This window comes from Mesocricetus auratus, unplaced genomic scaffold, assembly GCF_017639785.1.
Source record: "Mesocricetus auratus isolate SY011 unplaced genomic scaffold, BCM_Maur_2.0 Super-Scaffold_100006, whole genome shotgun sequence".
Lineage (NCBI taxonomy): Eukaryota > Metazoa > Chordata > Mammalia > Rodentia > Cricetidae > Mesocricetus > Mesocricetus auratus.
Genome location: NW_024429190.1, coordinates 49211870 through 49224053, shown reverse-complemented (window position 1 = coordinate 49224053; position 12184 = coordinate 49211870).

The window sequence follows — 12184 nt, the reverse complement described above, 5'->3', positions numbered from 1 at the left end:
AAACCCCAAAAGTATATGAAACAAACCAAAACACAAAAGTTCTGAGCTTTTGGAAATGACGCTATAAACTACAGGCTACTAGTGTCTTAGGTCATACACACAACTATTGATTTACATATCACCCAGGCTGCTTTTCGGCTATAATGAGAATATAGTGGGTACTTCAGAATCAATTAGACAAGACAACTAGAATATCACTTACTCTCTCTCAGTTAACAAAAGAAGTTTGCTGATACCCATTTCACAACAGATTTACAGTGCCAATTAGAAAGTGCCATACCAGAAAATGTAACTTATTTTGACTTTTCTTAAATTTTTTATTTAAATTTCAAAAAATAAGATACAATTGATTAAAGTGAGTTTCCTGTAAAGCAGTTTTTTTTCTCCCTTGCCTTTCAATGAATCTTGCAAAGACTGGTAAATAACTTATATATCCTTTTGAAAACATCCATAAATCAACATATATGTCTGTTTCATTAATAGAAATAATTGATTCATTAAAATGATTTCGATTAGTAGGATGATCTACAGATGAGTGTAAAACTTCTTTGCCACTTAAGTTGACACAAGATTCTTTTTTATTTAAATTTAAATTGGAAACAAGCTTGCTTCACATGTCAATTACTGGTCCCTCTCCCAGTGCCCTCCCACCAACCCCCCCAATATCCCCTCATTTCCCCAGGGAGGGTGAGTCCCTCCATGGAGGTGTCCATATTTGACCCTTGGGGTCAAAGTGTGTAATACATTCAGCAATGAGAGTTTATTTCAAGTTCTATAAGGCAACCAAAATGTAATAGCAATGGGTGTTACTGTTTTTTGGAAGTCTCTTGTATTCCTCAGACCAACACCTGGAGAAGTTTATCATGCCTGAAATTAGGGTTTTTATTAGGCAGTCTGTGTTTTGAGGAGAGAAGCATTATCACCCATGTGATGTAATTCAATTTAATACGCACACACGCATTCATTTTTGTAGTTTTGAGTAGGCCTATAAAATATGTGTCCCCATGGCTTTTTCAGACATCCTTAGGGTTATCTCTCCTCCCTCTCCCAATTAAAGTCTTTACATTTTTCTCATTTTCACATTATAGGCAAGAGACATATCATGCCTGGCTTTAAATTCTATAATTATTTAACATTACTTCTTCAGTGTTTCAGGAATTTCAGGTTGCGTGTGTGTGCGTATGTGTGTGTGTGTGTGTGAGTGTACACATGCGTGTGCATGCACAAGTGCACCTGTGGAAAAGAATCTCAGAAAGGTACTGTATACCTGCATTCACTGAAGAATTTGTTAGCCTGTCCCTGTGCCCCCAAATGCTCATGTAAGACTGATAAATGACAAAAAATTGGGTGATATATGCATCGAACTACTACTGGTTCTTCACAAAGAAAGAAAATATGACACAGATAACAATACGAGCAGATGTTAAAGCCAGTGTTTAAGGTAATTAAATCTGTTACAAAAAGAAACTCAATGGAAATTCCTATTGATATGATAGATCTGATGCAGTCAAAGTATAGAATTGAAGACAAGTAAAATGGTAGCTGCGAGGGGCTTGATTTGAGAATGTGTTGGAGGTTTCAGTCTTGTAGGATACACATTATATATTTTATTTGTTTCTGTTTTTGCTTTGTGTGATAGAATCTTGTAATATAGTTCGGACTATCCTTGAGTTCATGATAATCATGTGTCAAGCTCCTGAGGTTTGAGATTAAATACTTCTGTCCCCATGTCTAGCTATATACATACATTTAAAACCTATAGGGGTATACACATAGTTATATCCACATTTTTTCATAGTAGATGTAGGTATGTGCAATGAAGAGTGGCTATTATATTTGGTATAATTACAAGATTTGCTGATTAGTGTAAATGAAAACAACTTTGTTTTGCATAACTTTTCTCCCACACTTTAGATTAAACCAGTGGCTTTGTGACTACTCAGCAAGTGCTGTCCTCATAATATTCCCTCGATATCCCATTTCAGGAAGCAAATGCAAAAGATTGTAGAATAGAGTTCTCATTGCTTCTTTTATTGACACAACTGTAATCAAGCCACCTAGCTTTCTAATCTTGATTTTCATCAAAGTCGGAGGATAATATATATTCCTGATGACTTTAAAAGGTAATACTCATGAAGATATTCAGCATCCTGCAGACACTCAAAAATTTCAAGCACCATCATTGATGTTTATGTAAAATGCTTAGAAAAGGGGGATCTCTGCAAATCTTGATCTCTTGATTTAGAACTGTAGTTCAGTCAGCACCGAAGATGTATGCTGTACACTGAATCTTAACAAATGTGTTCCCTGTTTTTTTTCTAAACAGAAGAAAAAGGGGCTCCTGAACTTTTCTCTTACCTCTGTGGATAAATCTGTATTTGGAGAGTGTTCCTTCAGAATCCCCAAATCCCTGGGTGCATATTCTAATTCCCATAAAACTGGCCATGGTGGTATCTGCTTGAAATCCCAATATTGGAGAGTTAGACATAAGATGTGGAGAAATTCAAAGTCCTCCGCAACTACATTGTTAATTTGAGGTTAGCCAGAGCCATAAAGATCCTGTCTCCAAACATAAAATCGAAACAAACTAAACAAACTATAAAACAACTAACCAATGAAAACAAGCTGTCAGATAACCAGAGTTTGATTTAAAAATCACATGGGGAAGGGTTAAAACTGAATTCTGTAATGTTCTCTGACCTCTGCATGAGCGTGCAGGCATGCATACACATGCATACACACACATATCAACACAAGATAAATGTTTAAAACGGAATGAAATGAACAATGTTACAGCATAAAAGTAAGTATATAACATAGTCCAAATTAACAGCACATAAGGCAAGATCTAGGCTTCCCCTTATCAAGAGTTCATCAATTTTCTTAATGAATTTATTGGGCTGATGAATGAAACCAATCTTTAGAGTTATCAGTTTTTGCCCTACCCTTTCATCTATTCTAGAATTAATATGTAAGCCCCAGAGGTGAAAGAATTAATTTATGCTACTATGTAAGTGCCATTTAAATCTTAAACTAGATCTTTTATAATTTCTTGTCTTTATGGGCTAAAAAAAAGTCATGTGTATTTGAGATAGCAGAAGTATACAAGATTAAAGGGAGCAAATAGCATAGTGCCTTAACTCACATCCACAGCAGATAGGCATGCTAGGGGATGGTACCTCTCAGGTGCTTTATCTTTCACATTCTTTAATGCTGAGCACCAGTAAGAAAATATGTTCACATATGATCTATAATTATGTGATGACCAATATTTTTATTAAGCTCTTAACCTTTTTCACAGTGCTATGAAATATAAATTGTACCATAGGTTTTATCAGTTTCTCTGGAACTTATTCTAACCTATTATTATTATTATTATTATTATTATTATTATTATTATTATTATCATTAATTTGGACATTGTTTTGTTGGATAGAGAACCTAAGGCTCGTGAGCCACATTGCCAGCACTTGTTGCCAGCCCTTGTTTTCATGACACAATCTCACTAAATACTTCAGGATGATTTATACTGAAGATCTTCCCTTTTTGACTCTCTTACAGATTTGCACTCCCAAAATGCCAAAGGCCAATATAATCTGATTGATTCATTAGGAGGTTATGGATATAGATATTCAAGATCATGAAAATATAATGTAAAAACTTCCAAACAAAGTCAAAAATAACTCTGGGTTTGAATTTCACTGTTGCATTAAAATTTTCAAAGTGCATCTGATTTGGAGAATTTTGATGAACCTTAAAATATCTTGTAGGGAGTAGAGTGTCCTTGACATATGCTCCATCCTTAGTTCATTGATTGGTTTATTGAGCTATGCTGACTTCCTACTGTAAAGCTGATTCAGTATATAATTTATCATAGCGAAAACTAATGAAAACCTCAGATGCTTTTTCTGCTCTCTGGAATATGTGTCTTTCCTAATGGCTTTTAAATGGTGTGACTCTCAACCATGACCTTGATTTCATCTTTCCAAGATGAAAATTAAGATAGAATTTAAATTAAAATGTGTTATGCAGAGAAGTAAAGATGTCTCTGGTTCTTTAAAAGACCCATGGACCCTATCGTATTTCAGAGCTCATTATTTACTTAAGTAGCGTGTTCCAATGTGGTTTCCAGAAATGGCTGAGGCAAGAGTTCCCAATCCATGTGTTCCAATAGTAAGATTTTAATTTGTCTCTCATTGACAAGTCAGGCTGGGATGCTTCTACAAAATCTGGAGAGGCTCAAAAGAAAGGCAAAGTATTAAAGGGAGACACAAGGTCCCTGAAATACATTTCCTGGGAGGTTCAGTAACAGAAAAATATGGAAGATCTAGGATTTATGTGAAATCATTAGCTGGGACAGTAACATCAGCAGTGTGCTTCAAGGAACAAAGACACTGGGACCAGAGAAATTCAACAGTTAATTATTACTACACCTCCGTGAACATCCTAGGCAAGAACTTTAAACCAAACAATCTTACTGTCAGAGGAATTGCCTCCTAAAATACAAAAGAGATAAAGCAGATCTAAGAAAACTACTCTGCTCAAGGCTGCAACATTAATGCATGTAGGCAACGCATCCTTATATAAAATTCTAGCAAGTAAAATTCATCAAATAGAGTTTCATGGCAGAGAAAGTGCTAGCTAAATATTACCATGATCTTCTGGAATGACAATGAAGAAGTCTTTGACCAGAAATAACTCATAGAGATTACAGAGCTTCCACAAATAATTTCTTGAGGCTAGATTTCTGACTTTATGATTTGAATATTCAATATAACATCTCATGCAAATGATAATTTAACTTTGCAAAAGCTTTTTGATTTTACATAGTATATTGTTAATGTATCTCTCTGTGTGTATATATTCCTCTCATTTCCTGTGTGTGTGTGTGTGTGTGTGTGTGTGTCCATGCCTGCTGTAGCAAGCTTGTAGAGGTCAGTGAATACCCCTCATAAGACCTTTCTCTCCTTTTACCATGTCGGTGCCATATACCTATCTCAGGTTTCCAGGAGTGGCAATGCCTTTACCCACTGAGCTTATTTGCTGGCCTACAATAATAAATAAAATACGTTGTTCATGGAAGACACAGTCTAATGGCAAGCTCCCTGTTTCTCTGCCTTTTATAATTTTTCTACCTTGTCTTCTGCAATGATCCTTGAACCTTAAATGCAGAAGTTGTATTGAAGTACATATTTAGAACTGGGTTGTATAACTCTGGATTTTGATCAGCTGTAACTTTCTGTAACAGTCTAGGAATATCAAAACCTATATTTGTAAAGTCTCTGGAACATGAATAATTATATGTGAACTAAACATGTGCAGTAATAGACATGCTAACTTAGGAAGAGGAAAAGCCCAAGAGACCTCAGTTGTACACAGGGAATTATAGGCAACCAAGAAACACTGAGGGAAGGATAATAGTATTCCCAAATGAAGAGCACACCAATTTGTTATTCAATACTAAAGGGCCAGCCCTAAAAACATACATACACATAGTGTTATATAGACTGAGCAGATTGTAACTATATATATATATATATATATATGTATATGTAACAACTGATGAAAATCCCATAAATTTTTAAAAAACAGAGATATATGGCAGGGTTTGGAGAGAGGAAATTAAAGAGGAAAATGATACATTTATATTACAGTATCAACAATATGATAAATTACTTTTTTTGGTTTTTATGACGGTTTCTCAATAGCTATGGAACCAGGTTTCTCAGCAGCTATGGATCCAGTTCTGGAACTCACTCTATAGCCCATGCTGGCCTAGAAATCACAGAGATTCACCTGCCTCTACTCCTGAGTCCTGGGATTAAATGTGTGTGTCACTAACACCCAGCAATAGAAATAATTTTAAAAAGCAGAGTTCGCTTAAACTTTCAGAAAATATAATATATATGCTCACACACAAGTTTCCATTTAGCATTTTAAAGAAAATCATGCAAAACCAACTTGTTATTTACTTTAGACAATTTGACAAGAAATTTCAAAAGAAGGAAGTAAAGAACATTCATCCAGTGACTGATTGAAGCAGAGGCAAACATCCACAGTTAAACCCTGAACTGAACCCATGGAACCCAGTGACAGAGAGAGAGGAGCAATGAGTAAATTGGCAAAGAATGGGCTGGCAAAACCAGCAGAGACAGTTGCTCTGAACATGGGACCCCAGACCAACATCTAGAAGGCCAGCATGGGACTGATCCAGACCCCCCTGAGTGTGAGAGTCAGTGAGGAGGCCTGGGCAACCTATGGGGCCCTGGGCAGTGGATCAGTGTTTATCCCTGGCATACAAATGGACTTCGTGTGTCCATAACACAAAGAGGGATGGTCCCTCAGCCTGGACTCTTAGGGGAGTGCCTGGACCCTGCCTTGAGCGAAATGGCATACTCTGGATATCCACTATGTGGAAGGAAGTGGGGATAGAGTGGGAGGCTGGGGGGGATGATGGGAGGGTACAGGAGGAGGGGAGGGAGAGGGACCTGGGATTGACATGTGAAGCAAGCTATTTAAAATTAAAGTAATAAAAAAAAAGACATTTTAAGGGACTTTTAAATATATGTTTGTAATTCACAAAAATTTTTTACCAAATTGAGGTTCATATATTAAAGATCTACCTGTATAATTTTCTTCCATAGACAAGCTTCAAGCAGCTGGCTTCTTTCTATTTCTCAAGGTCATCTTAAACACATGAGCTCCTTCTGTGGATGATTTGATTCAAGCTCTTAGAAAAGTCTAATGCTGCATTGAGGATGAAGATAGAAAATAACTGTGCTAAGAAACAGCCTTCTTTGTTTCATATGTTTGAATACTAGCAATACTTGGCTCATGGTTTTGTTTAATTCTCTTAGGTCTCCCCTGTGAAGCTGCTACTTTAAAATTAGGAACAAAAACATTGATACCAGAGTTTAGTTAAGGACATGGAAGTAAACTGTTAAGTAAGATCTGTGTTTGGTGTTAACCTGACTCATACTGACTAGAAGAGCCAGAAGGCTGTTGGGAATGCTCTTTTCACCAAACCTCACAGATGGGGTTATGACTGGCCCATTTACCATTTTCGACAGAAACAGGATCCAATTCTCTCCTTGTTAGCTTCAAATGTCAACTCCAAATAGCCCAGAATTCCTTGAGGGAATTTCAGTGAGTCTTAGAGGATCCTGTCCATCGGATTAGCCTATGTGCATACATCTGAGACATATTAATTGCTAATTGATGTAGGAGGGTTCAGCTAGTGAGCAGTGGGCCAGGACTACCCAGGAAAGCAAGACAGTAAGCAATATTACTCTTTGGTTTCTGCTTCAGTTCCTGCTTGGATAACTGCCCTGATTTCCCTCATGATGTACTGACTCAGATAAAGACTGAACAAACCTGAGATCAATTTCTTAAACCCACATTAAAGTTGGAAGGGAGAAATGACTCTGTAGTTTTCCTCTAATCACTACAAGCACAGCATAAAAAGTGTATCCCACACTCACATTATACATATACATATATATATTAATAAGTGGATAAAGAAGTAATTATATTTTAAGAGTGTTGATGTAGTACACCAGTAATGATGACACTTCCTATGTTCCAAGCACTCAGTAGGTAGACACAGCAGTGTCCAGAACTCGAGGCTATCCCCAGCTGTGGGTGAAGGGGATGTGACCTGATACCATAGAAGTTACAAAGTAAACAAAATCTAATAAAAGTAAACATAAATTAAACTAAACCATTTTAATTCTTAGTTAGAAGAATCAATTTTTGGAAAAGTAAACAACCCTGCTTCTTCATATATAATACATACTCTGGGGAACAGAACACAAATTCATCAAACCAAAGGGCCAATACATTTGTATTTTTCTCATTGCATTCCAAACTATTACATTATTTCACATATTTTATGGTGTGTATTATTGAGGTAAATTCTTGAAGTTCATACTACAAAGAAAGTCTTTTTTGTTGGTTCATATTCAATGGTGTGGCATAGAAAATGTATAATATTATAGTTGAGTTATAAACATACAGAGTAGCTGCTATGAGAATAAACATGAAAATGATCATTGGGAACAGTGCCCAAGAAGCACCAATAAACGAGCAAGAGAAGTCAACGAGGGTTCATTCACAATGGGTGTTGAACATCTGTGAAAGAAACAGACTGGGAAGAAATGGGTTGGGACAACTTGAAGCTACTGTCCAAGTCCAACACCGAAGAGGAATGCTAAAGTCATTTCTCCAGTTAGAATAGCTCTGAGACTCAAGAGTGACAATGCACTACTAGTCCTGTCATCCTAATCCAGCAGCTGTGAATCACTTTGGGAAAAACTACAATGAGCACTAATTCTAGGCTGGAAAACCTGTGCAGTGCACTTTTAAAGATGTTACATTCAGGATTCATCCAATTTTTCAGCTAAAAGCATAGTAGCCTTAGTTATGTACTCTTTGGTTTTTAATTCTTTCCTACTGAGATGGACCACTTCTTTAATATGTAGTTTGCACTGGTACTTATCGATGGTGATGCATACCTTTGCATTTGAGAGAACATTGGACAGAAGCTTAGTGTCCCATTTCTCCATTTAGTGAGTAAAAAGAATTACCATCCACATTAGAAGTATCAGCTATGTTATCTATTATCTTTTGGCCTTGTCCAAATAATGCTGATGGGAAAGCAGAGATGATTTACTGATTTAAGTGTAGTTATTCTTCTGTAGGTGAATTATTCTTCATTAAAATATATTATTGCATGTAAAATGTTCTCTTGTTTCTGGAGACATGTCCACTAATTATGACTAAGAGTAATATGCATGTATCACTCTTACATAGGACCTGAGAGTTGATTCTAGCACATATGGCAGGTTTCTCACAACTGCCAACAAGTTTAACTCCAGGAGGTTCTAATGTCTTTCACCTACTCAGGCACCTGTTTTGATGTGCAATTACTCATTCAAAGACATACTCGCCCCACCTCCTCCTCCTCCTCCTCCTCCTCCTCTCTCAAACTCTCTCTCTCTCTCTCTCACACACACACACACAGCATACACACACAGTTGTATCACAAAACTTTAAATGTTATAATTTTAACAAACATAATAGTGTGAATGAATAATCTAATATAATTCTATATATTATCTGTTTTTAATTATATAATTTTGATAGGAAAATTAACAAATACAAGTATTGACCAGTATGCAGTTACTAAAGTTGTATTGTGGTATGTAGTATGTATTATATTCATGTATTTAGTTCTTTTCCTCTCAGTTTGTATTTTCTTTATTTCTCAAATATATTTACTATCACCTCATGTTAGCCATGCTTTTGTAACAAACACTCACCCCTTTTTCTTTACTGTTTATCTTCCCCTGTAAAGATCTCATTTATAAATCATCCACACATGCACAGTTTCAATTCTGAATCCTGTTAAAGACCCTGTGATTTTTGGGGTCATGTGACACCAGAGCCTGAATCATGTGGGAGTTATTTATCATATTTCCCACCAAAGAGGTTCTGAAAATTTTCATTTCTCATTGCTGCATAAATTCAAGGATATGACTATTGCAAAAAAGAGAAACTAACTTGTTCTATTAGTTTGTTTTAAGAGATTAATAAACTACTAGAATTCTCTAGTATGTTTTTCCCATTTTCTTGCCAAGCCTATCTCTTTGCCATGGGCTATACTGATATATCCCTTTCCATGTCATGTACTTTCTCTGAAAAGTACAATGAAAGTACAATTCTCTATTAGTCAAGAGAATTGAGCAACCTGCCAGATGTTGGTTAGGAATGGCCTCCAATCCTATCAGCATCATACAGTCATACCTTAAAATTTGTATTATATAGAACACAGCTTGAGGCTGATATCTATTGGTATCTATTACATAAAAACTGTACATACATGCACAAACAACAAACATTGCATACTATCCAGTATTAACACTTACAGAGTAGTAAAGCACAATGAATTGACAAGGGTGAATAAACTGTGTGATGTCAATACCAAAATACTGATTCTGATTTCTCACTTGCAGTTTCTGTAAGCAGCATGTTTTGTTGCTAAACATGAGTCCATGTTAACAGAGCAGCAATCAGGCAAATATTGCTTGTCTCTGTAATAGCTATAGAAAAAATATTTCTAGAAAATGGGAAAATATGCAATGACTGCAATTATGCTCTGTACTTTGCATTATTTTAGCATGTAATTACATATATGTACGTACATAAATATTTGAAAAGACGGCATATATATATATACTTTAGTTTTCAGTAAATTATGACTAATGTCTCATAAGCTAAATATACCTCCATATACCTTCACCATTTTTATTTATTTGGTTTTGGCGCTCACTGTACGCAGTAATTGAGAGTATCTTGTTTCATTTTGTTTAAGGAAATACTGTCTGTGTTAAACACATGTACACCTCTTCTTAACAATGGCAGGATTCTAGAAAATCTTCAAGGACTTCCTTCTATGGAAGCAGGTGTAGGCATTTTGGGTGGATCAGGATGGGACAGGATATTCTGCCACTAGGGAGTCACAGAATACTGAGTGTTACACAGCTCAGATGGAAAGTTTTCCTGGAGCCCGGGAGCCAAGGACTAACACAGGCCACAGTAAGCATAGCAACTTACAGTCTTGCCTTAGGGAAAGGCTTCCCCAGGAGAGGGTCTTCCAGTGTACAGTTTTGCTCCGGCAGGAGAAGATTTCCGGGGTGAAGTTGCTACAGTATTGCTCTGTTCCCAGGAGAGTGGATAGCTGTGTAACAACTCCTCTCTGCCAGGGAAGTTTTCCTCCTTAAAACTGTTGCAGACCTGCCTGCTCTGCTCTGCCAAGGTTGTCTCTGCTCAACCGCAAAAGAAGGTCTTCACCCAAAGCTCATTAAAGGGGTTTATTGGGAGGGAAAAAATCCATGAGAGTGGCTGCTCTCTGCTAGAGTGACAGAGGTCAGCTGGGTAGCACGAACAGCCACAAACTAAACAGACACAGGGTTTATATAGGGCTTCCAGGGTGGGTATTGGTCAGATTTTAATGCTGAGCTCAGATTGGCTAGAGCTCCTGCTCAAGAATTAGTTTTCTGCACAGCTTTAGGGTCAGATTTGGCTCTGGTTTTAGGGCCAAACTGTGTTTCTTTCTCTGGCCCTTTTTAGCCTTTTGGTTCTAGTTTTTAGGGCCAGGGTGTATTTCTTTCACAGACTCTGATGCCAGGGACAAAGTGTGTTTCTTTGGCACTGGTTTCAGGGTCAGGGTAGATTTCTTTGGTTATGGTTGCAGGGCCAAAGAGTGTTTCTTTGGCTCTGCTCAGGGTGTGTTTCTTTGGTTGGTCCCTTTTCCCTACAGAGGTTTTTACCTGATGTATAATATCTCCTACATTTTGTGTCCTTTGGGGAAGCATATCATTTAATTTTAATAGTGATGAGAACAGCCAAAAGTATCAGTAGCACACTACATAGATATGGAAATAAGAAACAATCTAATTTTTTTCAAAAGTGTCTCAAGGACTTTCCATTCTAATCCTAATGTGTTTTGTTTTCTCTATTTTTTTCATGTGTTTTGTTTTTAGCTACTACCCCACTTCTCCTTAGTTACTGAGCTCTCATTTTAACCCAATTAGTTAATACATTCTTAAAGGGTAGGTCCAAGTGAGCAGGTAGAAAATTTTCACTGAAAGGATGTGCTAAGAATGAGATTAAATAAATGTTATTTTGATGAACCAATGTCTGAAGTCATTGTAGTTGGTAGAAAGTAAGGTAGAGCAGAGACTGTGAAGGGAGGGTGAAGAGGAGGTGTAGCTGTACCTTTCAGAAGTCATGGACTTTGTTGCACCATGACAAATTCAATATATCCTATGAGTACCTTAAAATTCATACTAAACAAAAGTAATACAGCATTGGATTGTATAACATAATATGTTGTCATTTTAACTGTACAAGATTATTGATTCCCATAACAATATTAAAATAAAACTTATTTTAGAGCTATGCCGATTGAGACTCAGAAAGACATGGGAATTCTAACAAAACTCATCTGCTAAGAAGTTTCAAAGTGAGACAAAAACAGACTTTGACACCTATCATCATTTAGCTTTATCTTGCATAAGCTTAACTAAACTGTTAATGTCATGTCTAAAACATTTTGCTGGCTTGACTCCTAATGACATTATTAAAATTGCAACAGGAAGAAGCCTTTTCAGAACAAGACAAT